The sequence below is a fragment of the Dromiciops gliroides genome, chromosome 4, assembly GCF_019393635.1.
Source record: "Dromiciops gliroides isolate mDroGli1 chromosome 4, mDroGli1.pri, whole genome shotgun sequence".
Lineage (NCBI taxonomy): Eukaryota > Metazoa > Chordata > Mammalia > Microbiotheria > Microbiotheriidae > Dromiciops > Dromiciops gliroides.
This window is the reverse complement of record NC_057864.1, coordinates 354023000-354038915: the sequence shown is the minus strand read 5'-3', so window position 1 is coordinate 354038915 and position 15916 is coordinate 354023000.

Below are 15916 nucleotides of genomic sequence, written 5' to 3'. Positions count from 1 at the left end.
AAGCTCCATTTTAAATGAGATTTCTCAATTACAGGCAACTTTGGGCTGGCAAGATGAATAGAGTAATGTTCTACTGAAGCTTCCCCTCTTAGCATGAACTTAATGATACATTATCACCGTGCCAAATTCATCATTCATTAACTGCAAATCACATCCTTTCCTCTGCCTAGGAGCATTGCCTTTTCAAATCCACCTGGCATGAATTCTCCCACCTAATGCAAATGGAGAGGCAAGGCATCTGTATTGAGAGGATGCTGACATCTGAGTAAGCATGTTCCCTCGCAGACCCCTGCAGACTCCAAAGGCCAACTCCCACTGAAGAAAGCATCAAGGGATAAGGGAACAGCGGGGGTGCATGGGTTTTACAGTCATTGTAATCAACCACCCTGTTATCTGAGACAGGTTTTGCTATAATAAGCCAGAAGAATTCTGCAAGGATGATTAGCCAGAGAATGAGCTGGTGTGGGACTAAAACCATCCACAGCTAAAGGATTTATATGCCCCCTTTCTTGCTCTCAAGCCATTGTTTCCTTGTTTTTCCATCTAATAAGTCTGTGTTGTGACTATACATGGACACGTGGTCTTGGAATTCCTGCCAAGTCTCCCCCCAACACCCACCCCCCAGTCCTGCTATGATCTCTCCCAGGGTATTCTTGTGAGTTCATCCTTGGCCCCTAATGTATATTTCATAAAGAATTTTCAACTTCTTAGATTTGTGACATATATATATATATATATATATTCTCATAACTATCAGCTTTAATACTTATGTCTTTTTCTTTGTACTTCATTACAGTTTTCTTTGTGAAGGCATCTTACCTATAACCTCCTGTACTTCCCATCAAAGATGATTAAGTTAAAACCTTCCCCTCTCAATCTTAAATTTAAAACCAAAAAACCCTCCAAAAGACCAGAAATTAATGTTTATTTCTAAAAAGGACATTTGCTGCTACTGTATGAAAAGCCACCTTTCAATCTACAAACCAAATTAGAAGTAGGCTGTTTTATTTGTGGGGTATCAGAGTTAAACCTAAAAACACTTACACAATGAAAAAAGCTCATTCAAATTTTCATCAGCAAAGCCTCTTCTTAGAAGGCAAAACAAACAACCTCTAGAGAAAACCACATATGCATTAGAATTGGCCCACAGTGATGAAAGTTCAGTTTTCTTTCAAGCCAGTTCCCCTGAATAAATTCTCTTCAATAGTCTGCCATGTTTCTGGTCCATTTCCCTTTCTACTCAGGTTTAGACCAGAAACCTCTTCAATTACTTTATTTTTCTCCTCTTCTTTCCTGTTTTAGAGGTGGCATATAAGAATAAATAGAGGGCTGGCCTTGAGTGGGAAAGATATGAATTCAAGTCCTGCTACTAACATTTACTGGTTGTGTAACCCATAGCAAGTCCCTAAATCTCTCAGTACCAAGACAACTCAGAAAGACTAAAAATTGCAGAGAATTGACAACTGCATTAGTAGGAGTTTCCTTATCTAGGAGTTCCATATACCAATTAAATCATAAGTCCAGATCCAGTCCTTTTCCTGTTTAATATGTAGTCAATCAAAACACAAATCTAATTTTATCACCCAAACCTGAGAAGCCAGCTTCCTAAATTGTTAAAATAGAAAACAGAATTCATCTTGAGGAAATACATAAACTGAACAGAACCATAAAGGAAAAGCACCCTGATTTTGTGTTTCTAGTTGTTTCAAGATCATTTGTTCCCCTGCAAGAGAGTAAAAGGAAACATTTCAACAGTGAATATTTATAACCTTGGATTCTGAAAAGAGATAAACAAATATAATGATAATAATTAAAAGATGCTATCAGAAAGTTTATTCACAAAAAGACAACTCTTTTAAGTAGGAACAGGATTTGCTGGAGGAAATTATCAACATCAAAAGTAAAATAAAAGAATTCCAGTGTTCAAGAGTTGAAATGAACCATAGAAACCACTTAGGCCGACCATACATGAACAAGAATCCACTCTCTACAATGTACCTGAAAAAGGGTTATTTAGACATTAGACTTTCAGTGAGGGGTAATCTACCATCCAGGCAGTTGTTTCCACTTTGGGGTAAATCTGACAGATTTTTTTTTCCCTTCCCAAAGCTTAAATTTGCTTCTTTGTACATCCAACCCATTATTCCTAGTTCAATCCTCCAGGACAAGCAGAAATAGTAAAATTTTTCCTTGACATGTTAGTCTTTTTAAGCCATTAATATAGATTTCATATCCTCCATTAGCAATAATCCCAGTTTCAAAAAATAATCCTCAGAGAACTAAAATTTAGAGACCTTAATCATTGTGACTGTTCTTCCCTTAAGGCTCTCCAGCTTATTAATATCCTTCTCAAAATGTGGTGCCCCAAACTGAATAATCCAGGTATGGATCTGGTAACAGTACAGCAACAGAATCATCTCTTTTGTCCCAGTAATTATCTGTCTTCTAATGTAACCCAATATTGTAGCAGTTTTGGGGTTTTTTTGTCTGTCAGATCACACTATTGACCCAAATAGAGGTTAAAGTCCATTGAACCCTGTTCCTTGCCCCCTATTTTTGTCAAGTGAACTACAGCCTGACTACATCAACCCAATCTTGTACATTGAAGTTAAGTTTTTGAACCTACATGAAAGACTACATTTATTCTTATTCCTTCTCATATTATTTGATTTACCTCAAATACTGTGGTCTGTCAATATCTTTTTTTGAATCTTGATTCTGTCATCTATTGTATTAGCTCTATCTTCCAGCTTTATATCATCTACAAATTTGATAAGCATTCCATTTCTACTGTTATCCAAGTCATTGATAAAAATGATATAAACACAACTTTACTGGAGTCATTCTTCCAAGTTTATATTTAATTACTAATATACTCTTTGTCTCTGGCTTTTCAGAGATTAAAATCTATCTATGTCACAGATTTTTTTATCTTAGGGTCTGTGAATTAAAAAAAATTTTGATAACTTTTCAGTGTAATTATTGGTCTCTTTTGTAATCATACATGTTTTGTTTTATTCATTTAAGAATGTTAGTTTGAAGGGTCTGCAGGCTTCATTAGCTGTCCCAAAGGCATCCATGGCACTAAAAAAGATTAAGAATGCTTGTTCTAATTGAATTACTGTCTAGCACTAGTCTCTCCATCTTTTTGACTGGAGTAGCATGGGAGCCTTTATCCCTTTCATTAGGATTTCTAATTATCTTGCTTGCTGTCCATTCTTTGTGCATTTGTGCATAGCCATCTTAGTTCAAGAACTTTTGCAAGTTCTTGTATTTTTGTCTCCTATGGATTTCCAGACATCTCTACTGCTTTTCTTTTTTAAAAAAATCTTTCTTTCTTTCTTTTTTTTGCGGGGCAATGAGGTTAGTGACTTGCCCAAGGTCACACAGCTCGTGTCAAGTGTCTGAGGCTGGATTTTGAACTCAGGTCCTCCTGAATACAGGGCCAGTGCTTTAGTCACTTCACCACCTAGCTGCCCCCTCTACTGCTTTTCTAGTTTCTATATTTTCACTTGGTTTATTGGATATATACAGCTATAGATGTGTACATATAGTATGTCAGATGTGCTTAGGCACAGCCAAATATCTCCAAAAGGAAAAAAAAAAATCTGATTTTTAAAGTTTGGGTTAATTTTTTAAAATAAAATTTAGTTAAATTTTTCTTATCTTTGATGAATAAAAATAATATCCTTTGTGGACTGAGCATTCAATAAATATTTGCCTTTAAATCTTTCCCCATGTTTATACTCTAATGTAATGTGCTATGCACCTCTCTGGATGTGGGGAGTTTTCTTCCTCTCTTTGAAGTTTCAAGTCCATTTGATTAGACTTGTGAGAGGCTAGACAAATGCATTTTTCATTTTAGTACCTATCCTGGACAGGATTTTGTCACTTCCATATTAAACTTATAAAATCCAAATCTCTTTTTTTGAAAACATCTTAATTATCTGTTCACTCCCGAAATAATGCTTTTTTCTTGTGAAGCCTGTGTCTTCAATCAACAGTAGTGACAAAAATAGCATCTGTGTCTCTAATGTCTATTGTTTCTTACTTAAGAATTGATAATATTTACCAATGCGTTTTTAGATTCTTTCCATCACTAGCATATGTGCCCACATGAATCACTGGAAGTGGGTAGTAGACATCTGGTTGACAAGTCTTTAAAGGTTCTCTTTTACACCAAGATACTATGACCTGCAATAAGAACAGGCCTCTTAATTATTGCCATACAGGAAAACAAATACTAAGTACCTTAGTATTCCACATTGGATTTCAATAATTCTTTCTCTAACCCTTTTGGACACTCACTCATCTGACAGTCCCCTGTGAATCCATATTGTCATTCCTTGAAAGACATGCAGATACTTGTTCTTTATAGGGTTTCACTCCTTCCTTATTAGGAAGTTCATTACCTGGGGCAGAGCCAAAATGGTGGAGGAAAGACATTAAACGCACAGAGCTCCTGACACAATTATACTGAAAACAGCAATAAAACAATCCCTGGAGCAGCAAAACTCACAAAAAGATGGCTGAGATTATTTTCCAGCCAAAGACAACTTAGAGGGGGCCAAGTTGGGCTACTAGAAGAGTCCAACCCTGTGATTGTGCCGACACAGTCCCCAGGCAGGCTGCACCAGAGAAACTTGCTGCCGAGTCTCTGGATCAGCTGTAGCACCAGTGTCTTCTGGAACTAAGCTTATGATTGGGTGAGTGGGCTGAATGGCTGAGGGGGAAAATACAGCATTGCCTGTGGGACCTAAGGTGGAATTCAGCTATCCCACCCCAGCAGGGAACCAGGAAGAAATCTTGAGTGGTGAGAGACCCAGGTGGGGGAAGGGCACAGGTTCATCAGAGCTAAGAACCACCTCAACACACAAAGTTGTGCTGGCTGGTTAATTAGCAAGTTGACTTGAGGTTATCTTTGGACCAGAGAACAGGCCAGGTGAGAGAAAAATCTGACCTCTCTCAAACAGAAACACCTGGGACCCCTTGAAGTTTGGAACCGTGTAGCTTAGAAGTAGGGTCCCACTATAAGAAGGAGTTAAAATTCAAGTAAAAGATGCCAAGATGAGCAAGCAAAGAAAGTTAAGAATTATGGAAAGTTTCTTCAGCAACAAGGAAGATAGAGGTGCACCCTCAGAAGAGGATAGCAACTTTAGGGCCTCTACATACAAAGCTTCCAAGAAAAATATAAATTGGTCTTAGGCCATGGAAGCACTCAAAAGGGACTTTGAAGAGATAGAAGGAAGATTTAGAGAGGTAGAGGAAAGAATGGAAAGAGAAATGAGAGTGATGCAGGAGAGTCATGAGAAAAAAGTCAACAGCTTGAAAAGCCAAATGGAAAAGGAGATACAGAAGCACTCTGAAGAAAATTATTGCCTAAGAATTAGGATTGATCAAATGGAAGCTAGTGACTTTATGAGAAACCAAGACACAGTAAAGCATATCCAAATGAATAAAAAAATAGAGGTCAATATGAAATATCTCCTTGGAAAAACAGCTGACCTGGAAAATAGATCGAGGAGAGAGAATATGAAAATCATTGGACTACCTGAAAACTATGACCAAAATAAGAGTTTAGACAACCCTGATATTCTAGAAGCAAAAGGTAAAATAGAAATTGAAAGAATCCACCAAATAACCTCCTGAAAGAGATCCTGAAAGGAAAACTTCCAGGAATATTATAGCCAAATTCCAGAGCTCCCAGGTAAAGGAGAAAATATTGCAAGTATCTAGAAGAAAAAAAAAGAAGTTCATTACCCGTGTGACCTTAGGCAAATCCATTTACCTCTCTGGGTTTCATTTGCAAACCTGGGGACAGATGCTAAACTCCATGACATCTAAAGTCCCTTTCAGCTCTTAATCTATGACCCTATGATCTTTTTCTTTCCTCCAAGTATCCAGTGGTCCTTTTCCCTCTCCTTCTCTTTTCCACATTATTCTTCTTTCCAATTTCCTGGCATAGGTCAGATTTCCTTCAGAGTGTTTAGGTCTTTTTCTATTTTATATCCAATCTGAAGCCTTTCTTCCACCTTTTGGTTAAGAAATACTTCATTCTCCATATTCATTATACTCATCTGGAGTATAAATCTTTTTTGATTGATTGAATAAAGAAATGTCTCCAGAGCCCTTTCCTGTTCTCTTCTGGGAGGGAGACCAGATTGCAGTTTGAGTAGAAATAGTGGGTAACTTGACTATGACAGAAATTCAAATATTTTATAGTCTACATAGGTCACAATAGCTTCTCCCTGCTCATCATACTTGCAGCAAATAGTATCCTTAATCCTTTGTCTTTTTTGCTATTACCTGTCCTGAAGAAATTCTATGATAGACTACTTTTTTTCTTGTATGACATGAAATCTAGTAGTTAGGAAAAAAAAATTCTTTCTTAAAACGAAAGTCTGCTTTGTTGTGATATTTATTTGGCCCATATGCCCTTTGGTACCTAATAATTTTACCTCAATATCATTGCTGCTTTAGTGAACACTCACTCAATATGACTGCTTGTCATTGTGCCAACAGTCTGTCTCCTTAGAGTTCTAGGAGTCAATTTATTGTGCTTGAAAGGCTAAGCAAAGAGGTTGGAAATGATTGAACTGCCTAACTGCTTTTAGATCTGCTTTTTAAAATGCTGAACAAAACAAAGAAATAAGAATTAGAGCAGTGGCAGCAGAAGTGGAGAAATTAATCTTATAGATTTTGCAAATAGACTTTGATGTCCAATTGGCAACAGGAACAAAGAAGAAAAATCCTGTCTCATAGGTATCACTGAGATTTGGTAGGATCAGAAAATACGATCATGAATGAATCTGAGATGAAGAAAAACAGTAGGAAATGAGGAGAATTGTATATTTCTTGTTCAAGAAATACTCTTATGAACTTCTAGGATACTGAGGTCATGCTATTAGGAACCAAAAGTTCATAGAATATAAAATTGCACCAAGATTAACATTTATTTTGACCCTTGTGACTGATGATATAAAATCATGTAATATTATTAAGTCAAAATAGATATAAAGTCTTACATTTCCTTATTACTCTCCCAACCCTTCAAATTAATTATACACAAATGAGATGAGAGAAAAGTTATGTAAGCAAGCTCTTGTGGGGTTAATGGGACCCAAAGTTAAGGATGAGTCTATTAATTTAATACAGCTGCCAAAAAACTAACTTAATCTTAGCATATTTAAGGAAAAGATTAATTGATATTTAGTCAATTATGTCACCCTGTCCCACTTAGAGTGAGTGATAATAATGCTTAATCAATTATTCATTATCAATTATGGATTTACAATAAGTGTGAAAAATCTTCAAAATCCATTCAATGAAGTAAAAATAATGACAGACAGGAAGTCTGTTTCAATTAACAAGGATTTCATCATGCTGTCTGGATCCTATATATATATATATATATATATATATATATAAACAAAAAAACTAATAAAAACACACATTGAGTTATCTGGGATTGGGGAATTCCAGGGGCTGTCGGTCAGAAAAGGGAACAGCCCATTCCAGAAACCCTTGGAGAAAACCAGGGGGTGGGAGATGGAAGGAGGGCATTGGTTTTGGCCTTAGTTTAAGTTTCATTCCCCTTCCCTTCTTTTTTCAGTGAAAGATTTTGCTAGTTTCAAAGAGCCTAAAGTATTGTTTTGGACTTCTTATCATTATATCAGTGTCCTAGCATTGTTACCAAACCAACTGATGACAAGGTATGTATTAGGAAACAATGATAGACTGATTCACAGCTCTACATGGAGCCCTACAAAAAAAAAAATAACAATAGCCCTACACCATGCCTGAGGAGAACTTCCTGAGTGTCTAATAAAGGGAGAACTTGCAGCAACCAGCAGCTGTAAATTACCCTTTTATCACATATGCATTCTAAACCTGAAAACATTTCCCCTGGGACTCTGTATTGTGTACAAGTTTTGGGGGGTACTTTGAACTAATTGTTCTTATTCTAAGACATTAGTAAATATTCCTTTGTAAAAGCTACTTAAGATTGGCTTATTAAATTGCTTCTCAATTAGTAATCTCGGGAAGGAGGAAGCAAACCAGGCCAGGAAGAAAGAGAAGGGGTCAATCCAATGGGGTTAGAGAATAATCCCCAACTCCTCAGCGCTATTCCTAGAACTGTAAGGAGAAAATGTACTTTTGCTTCTCAGCCCAAGACTCATCTATGAGAGTGGAAGTTGGGACAATTCCTACCTGTGATATTTATAAGATGGATGATGCTGAGAAAGTCATTTAACATCTTGACTTTCATTTTCCTTATCTATAAAATGTGGATATTAACAACTTTAGCACCTACTTCACAGAGTTCATGTGACTATCAAATGAAATAATGTATATAAAACATTTTGCATATCTTAAAACACTACCTAAAGTTCATTCACCATTAATTACTATACTGCCCAGTTGACATCTACATTATTTTATAACTCTAAGGTTCTTTGAGTTAGATAAGTCAGGCATAACTGAGATTGTATAGCTCTAGGTGACCAAAAGAATAGTGGTGATAGTGGCAAAAAATGGGAAAGTTGGAGAGCAAGGACAGTCCATAAAGAAGTATAATATAATTGATTGTATACATATTCAATTTGAGGTAAAGGCAGGAAATTCACATGAATATATGATAGGAGATGTGGGAAAGAATCCAGTGATATCTATTTGTATCTCCTTGTGAGTTATGTATGTATATGTGTAGACAACCTATATGTGAATACATAACCCTGATTAAAAATATGAGATGTAGTTTCTGGGTAATATAACTACTTTATGAATAGGCTGGCAAGTTATTAATAAAAGGATACGCAGTGGCCATTTCTCTCAGACCAAAGACCCCTAATGGTAGTGGGGGTCATAGCTTATACACGTTCTAACTATAGGTGGTCCATCAAATCTAATTGGTAAACAGTAATCAAATCTAACTGGTTGACTTGATTAGAGGTGGGTTATATTAAAATGAAGTATTGGGATACTTAGATCACTCAAATTTTGGTCAAAAAGACATCAGAGAAAGAATGTAGACCCCACCCAAGCTTACTGGAACATAATTGTTTTCACTTAGGTGTGGTTTGGTGCAAGCTAAATCTTATCAGTGTAGTCCCTCAGAAAGAACCTGAAGGACTTACAAAGAAGGGGTAGGAGAGTCTTGAATAACCCCAACCTATAACTTATTAATAATTATTTCTCACAATCCACATGGTTATATACTTTTTATATAAATAAATATAAAAAGGAAAAATATTAAATGTATTCTTCAAAATAATAGTGTAACAAAATAGTCATTAATACTGGGGACACATGCAAATGAAATGATCTAAATGTAGATTTAATAATGATATCCTGAGTTGCTTTTTCCAGGGAGTTTTCACCTAAAAGTGGAATATTTAGAGCATAGACTCAATGTCATATTAACAATGAGGTTCTAATGTGGTCTATAAGCTAGGAATAGAAATGATAACAGATCTTGACAGGTGAATTGCTTCCAACATTTGGAAATAGACAGTTTTTTAATATTTTTGTAATAACATTTCTAAAATCAAGGGTCCAGTAATCTTAGTTTAAAAAGGAACACATTTAAAAACAGATCATACTTTAAATGTGTAGTACACAGATAACAGTGGGACTCAATTAATGTTTGCTGACCCAGAATTTCTAGTTTTAAATTAATTCCCATTTTGACTGAGCACTACACAAGGTACACAACATCCCTGTTGGAATATGTCAAGTGAGTAAAAAAGATAGACTCCCAGATTTAGTTTTTCAAATGAAATGCATAAAGGGAACCTGGAAGATTTCATTAGTGATAGATGTTGCTGCTCATTAACTCAAAAGGGATTCTGCTACCTGTTTCTACCAACTTATCCCAACAACAACAAAACCAACCTGCCTCCCTCAGAAAAGACGTAGTCCTATACCAACTTTCCCTACTTAAATAGCTTTCATACTTAGTCTGAGATACCATCCAAATGCTTCCTTCAAGATCATTTTACTATTGCATTGGGGCACATATACTTTTAAAGCTAAATCAACCTGTTTAGCATTCTAATAACCATATTCTCAAGAAGGCTGATATAAATTCTTAAGGAGGCTGATGCATGCAAATTCAATATAAAAGAAAAAAAAAGTATGTCAGGAGACTATTGGGTTCTTATAGGAATGAGAAAACTCTTTAAGGTACAAAATACATCAGACCTGAATTTTCTCATGTAATATCTTAGGGTTGTTAAGTGCTTAAATGATGATGTAAGTTCAATCTGCCCGTTTTCCCAATAGTATAAACTGAAACCTAGAGTGAGGCAAACATTTTCAATGTTGCATATTGACTCAGGGAAAAATTTGAGATAAAAAGCCAGGTCCTCTAACTTTCAAGGAGTCAGTGCTCTTCTATTATACTGTGAAATGAAATAATTTTAAGTTCAACCACTTCAACATTCAGACTTTGTGTGTTAGTCATTTGTCTTTCTAACTAACACTGTTTTTCTTGTTTTCTTGGGTTTTGTTTTGTTTGTTTTGTTTTGTTTTTGCAGGGCAATGAGGGTTAAGTGACTTGCCCAGGGTCACACAGCTAGTAAGAGTCAAGTGTCTGAGGCTGGATTTGAACTCAGGTCATCCTGAATCCAGGGTCAGTGCTTTATCCACTGTGCCACCTAGCTGCCCCGACTAACACTGTTTTAAAAGGATAATGAGATGGATCAGAATTAGGTTAAGTGAATATATGCCAATAACTCTAGATTTGCAAGGACCTCACAGGCCTTCTAATCCACCCCCCTCATTGTATACATAAAAAAAAGAAACCAAAGGAGATTAGGTAAATTGTCCATGGATGCACAGGCAGGATTTGGACGTAGGGCTTCTGACTCTAGAGTCACTGTCCTTTCCACTGTGTCACACTGCCTTGTCAAGATGATGCCTGATGATATCTCAAACCTATGAAATTTCCTTTTTTCTCATATTGTTTCTATAAAATCATGTCTCTACAATTTTAGGAAGAAAAAGAACTTTGTTTTTGACCCAGAATAGACTTAGGATCCGAAAAAATCTATTGAGTTTTTTCTTTTTTTTTTAATTAAAAAAATGACATAAATTCCCTTGGTCAGGCCATACTGAGGGGAATCATGTCTAAATGACTGTCAGAATACATTTCTCATTGTTATTTCTTGACGAGTTTAAGGATTCAAGGTCTTTTAAAGCACATTCAGTCACAGAAATGTCTAAAGAAGATGTGCTTTCAAACTTCTTGGGTGGGTGATCTTGAAACAACCACTAAGGGTTTTCTACCCACATACAAAAATATGACTGCCTCAAATCAGTGTCATATCACTGACCCAGATTTAACCTGTGATAAAGAAAATGATTAAATTTTTTTTTAATTTTTTGCTGAGAAAGTGGTGACAAAGAAATTTTATGGAAACAAATATATCTCCTGAGTAATACACCACAAAGATACACAAATACATATATGTATAAATATATATACACCTATATGCGTATACATGTATATATCGATATACGTACATATACATATGCATATATGTATGTGTATCTGTACATACATGCACACATAGGCATGCGTGTGGCACATATATCGTTTCAGAAGCCATATGAGTTATTGCACTCAATTGCAGATAAGGTGGTCTAGCTTCAAACAGCCAGCTGTGTCCTGCCCCTAAGAGTTTTAAAATGACCACAGCTGTGGTCTCAGATACTACATTGTCTCAGGAGCACCATCTAATTATTATTTCATTTATCCAGCTCATAGGATCATAGCATTTAGAAGGATAAGGATCTTTAGTAACACCTAGCCCAATAGTCTCATTTTAGAATTGAGGAGATGAAGATTAGGAAGCTATTAGGTCACCTCACTCTCCATTGTCCTTTCCCAGGAGAATTATGCCTTGCATATACTCTTCTCTGTTCTGCTTCCTCTGCTCTTACACACATAAACTTGTGTTTTCCCAGTCTCTATTTCTATCCTAGGGACAGTGGTGGCATCCCCACTCCTGTACCCCATGCTCAACTGAATTTATCTTATATGTATGTATGTATTCATGTGTATGGTATGTATGTATATGTGTATATTTAAGATAAATTATATATATATGATAAAGTTAAGATTATGTATAAACATATATTTATATATAAGATAAATTTAAGATGAACTATGTATATAACCTTAAATACATTTCATCTTAAATTTATCATATATAAATATTTTATTTGAGGCCATGTTATGTATTTTTTGACTCTGGTGCCAAAACCTCTAGTTAATGCTCTGGCTAAGTCACATCTGGGATGTAAGACCAGGAGATGAATCTAAGTCTTCTAATCCCAAATTAAGTGTTCCTTCTCTGCTAAATTATGCTGCATTTAAACCAGAGGAAAATTAAAATTGACTATCCCTAACACTTAACACACTGCTTAGTAAATAGTAGGCAGTAAATAAATGCTTGTTCACTTACTTTGACTTACATTACTATTAGACTTTAATAAATCCTTATTGATTGGTTGATTCAAACCACAGTAATGCTGTGGTAGATTTTGAATAATCTTAGATGGCTCTTAGTCTTAGTGCCTTTTCAAAGTCAGGAGCTATTAGATTTCCATGTATGAATGGAGACTTATATAACTATTCCTGTTCCCATTTTCTTACTTCCTATACTTCAATATCTGGCAACTGTACATTTAGGTTTCATATATATTTATTGGAATAAATGCAACATGAAATAAACATTCAGCTCTTCTAACATTGTCTTAAGAACACATGAATTTATGTGTGTAAGTATGTACTTGCAATTTCAGAAGGCAAATAACATCTGTTTAAATAAATAAATAATCTGCTAAAAAAACCCAAACAGTAATAATAATAGCTAGCATTTATAAAACACTCTAGGGCTTACAAAAAATCGGCTCATTTGATCTTCAAAATAGTCCTGTGAGATCAGGGATATTATTTTCCTCATTTTACAGATGAAAACACTGAGGTTCAGAGAGGGTAAGTAACTTAATCACTCTGGGAAGGAGCATGGTAAAGTGGAAAACATTCAAGATTTGTGGTCAAGGAACATAGTTCAAATCTCAGTTCTATCATTTCCTAACTATATAACCCTGGGCAAATTGGAGAAGTCATTTAAGTATTTTAGAACTTAATTTCCTCATTTTCAAACTGAGGAAGATTAAATTAGATGGATTCTCAGTTTTCTTTTATCTCTAAATCTATGTTCCCTATTTGAGTCTCAGACCATGGAGTTATTTCTATCTTCAGGGTGAACCTCTGCAAAAAGTGGTAGTTGGCTCAGAGTCAGAATACATAGGTTCATTTCCTACCACTTGCTTGACCTTAAGTAAGTCAATTAACCTCACATGGTCCTCAGTTTCCTCATATGTAAAAACAGTGAATTGGCCTAGATTATCTCAGAGTTCCCTTCCAGTTCTATAGAAGTATGATCCTATAACAATAAATAAAGTGACCTGATAGATGGAATGTTGAATAAGAAAGATCTGAGTTCAGTATCTGGCCTCTGATACTAGGGCATGTCATCTCAGACAACTCACTTAACTCCTCTTAGTCTCAGTTGCTTCATTTGTAATATACACACACATGTGTATATATAATACACCTACCACTCACAGGGTTGTTGTGTGAATCAAATTGGATGACGTATGTAAAATGCTTTGCAAATTATAAAATTGTTAGTTATTATTAAAAGCAAAAATAATCTTTCTGGGTAAAATCATGATACTGTACAAATTATTTTACATTTGAAGTTAGAGGAACTGGGTTCAAATCCTAGCTCTACCACTTACTACCTGTATGACCTTGGGTAAATCACTTAGCCTCTTTGGGCCTTGGTTTCCAAATTTGCAAAGTTTAAGCATTTAACTAGATGGCTTCTAGGATCCCATCAGGTCCTAAATCTGTGATTCTATGATTCATTAATCACTTAACAATAATTCGAGTAATTACTATGTGCCAGGTACTGTTTTAAGGGACAAAGTATTCAAATAAAGGCAAAAACAGTTCCTACCCTCAAAGAGCTCACATTCTAATGGGAAGACTTGTTCATCTTTTTTTTTTTGGTGGGGCAATAGGGGTTAAGTGACTTGCCCAGGGTCACACAGCTAGTAAGTGTCAAGTATCTGAGGCCAGATTTGAACTCAGGTACTCCTGAATCTAGGGCCAGTGCTTTATCCACTGTGCCACCTAGCCACCCCAGACTTGTTCATCTTTATATAGCTAATAAGTATTTCAGGTGGGATTTGAACTCCAAGTTTTTCTAGCTCCAAATTCACCTCTCTTTCCAATGGTTTACTTTGCTCCTTGTGAAAGGGAGGCCAGTGCAGATCTTGCAGTGATTCCCTCCTTAAAATGCTCATAGGAATCTCAAGAGGAGAAACACAGAAATGATATGTGCCCAGATAAATAAGGTGGTATCTGGGTAGCCTTGGGACATGCTGACACAGTACTATATCTGTCTATTTCTGTTTCCTAACATAATTCTTCTAAAGCAAATATGCTACGAGGTTTTCTCACAACTCATTGGCCTGTGTTCTTTAAGGATTAGACATTTTGATGAGGGTTGAGGAAAATACAGCACTGTAATCCCCTAAATGCTTTTCAAGTAATTTACAATTTGCTTTCTTACAAAACTAAAGTATCAAGGGAATCTTCTCTAGAAAACACACACACATATAGATGCTGCTTAAGCTTCTACAAGGAAGGAAATAGTTTTAGTGGCAATTTTCTCAACCAATAACACAATGATGTCAAGGTTGTGTGTATATAGGATCACCACAGAAAACATTTAGGACCATATGTCCAGTCTCCTCCCTCTTACTGACTTGTTCACCACTACCAGACTATTATAAAAAATTCTTTTTCATGATAAAATCATAGAGCTTTAGATTTAGAGAGGACTTCAGAGGTCATCTAGTTCAACCACCTTAAATATCATTCTCTTCTCTACCTTCCCTAACAAAAATACTCTCCACAACATGTAAGATCATAGGATTTTGAACTGGAAGGTACCAGAGAGCTCATTGGATCCAACTACCTCATTCTCTGTATGAGAAATTGAATGGTTAAGTGACTTATTCAAGAGTATACAAGTATTAAGTAGCAGAGTCTAGATTCTAATCTAGATTTCCTTTTTTGACTCCAAATCTAGGCACATTACTTTAGTAGAAAAACACCGAATTTGGATTCAGAAAGACATACTTGGGGTATAGGGAATTGCAAGATGAGGAAACTTCTGTGATCAGTTCATGTCAGCATCTTCTATATAATTTATCATCTTAGAGACTTGCCTAAAGCATTGAGAAATTAAGTGACTTACCCAAGGTTACATAGCCTGAATGAGTCAGAGGTGAAACTTGAACCCAAATCCTCTTCTTGGTTTCATGGCTGACCCTCTATCCACTCCACTATGGCTGATGTTAGAACTTATTTAGCAAGAATAATCAGTAATTATAGGAACCTATCCTCCAATAGTCCTTCTCACTCTCACAGCCAAACTTCTAGACAAAGTCATCTACACCACTTCCTTTTTTCCACTTTTTCCTCAACTCCATCACAACACACACACACACATATATATGTATATATATGTATATATATATATATATATATGTGTGTGTGTGTGTGTGTATATGTATATGTATGTATATATCTATATCTATATATCTTACAGCCTACCACTTACCAGAAACTGCTCTCTCCAAGATTAGTGGCAAACTCTTCCTTGCAATGTATGAGTAAACTTTTATCAGTCACCTTCCTTCTTGCTAGCTTTTCCACTGTCAACCACCAACTTTCCCCAGATACTTTCTCTACTCTCTTAGCTTTTAATTCTTGTTCTTTACTTGATACTCTCCTACTAGGCTGATCACATTCAGTCTCCTTTCTGTA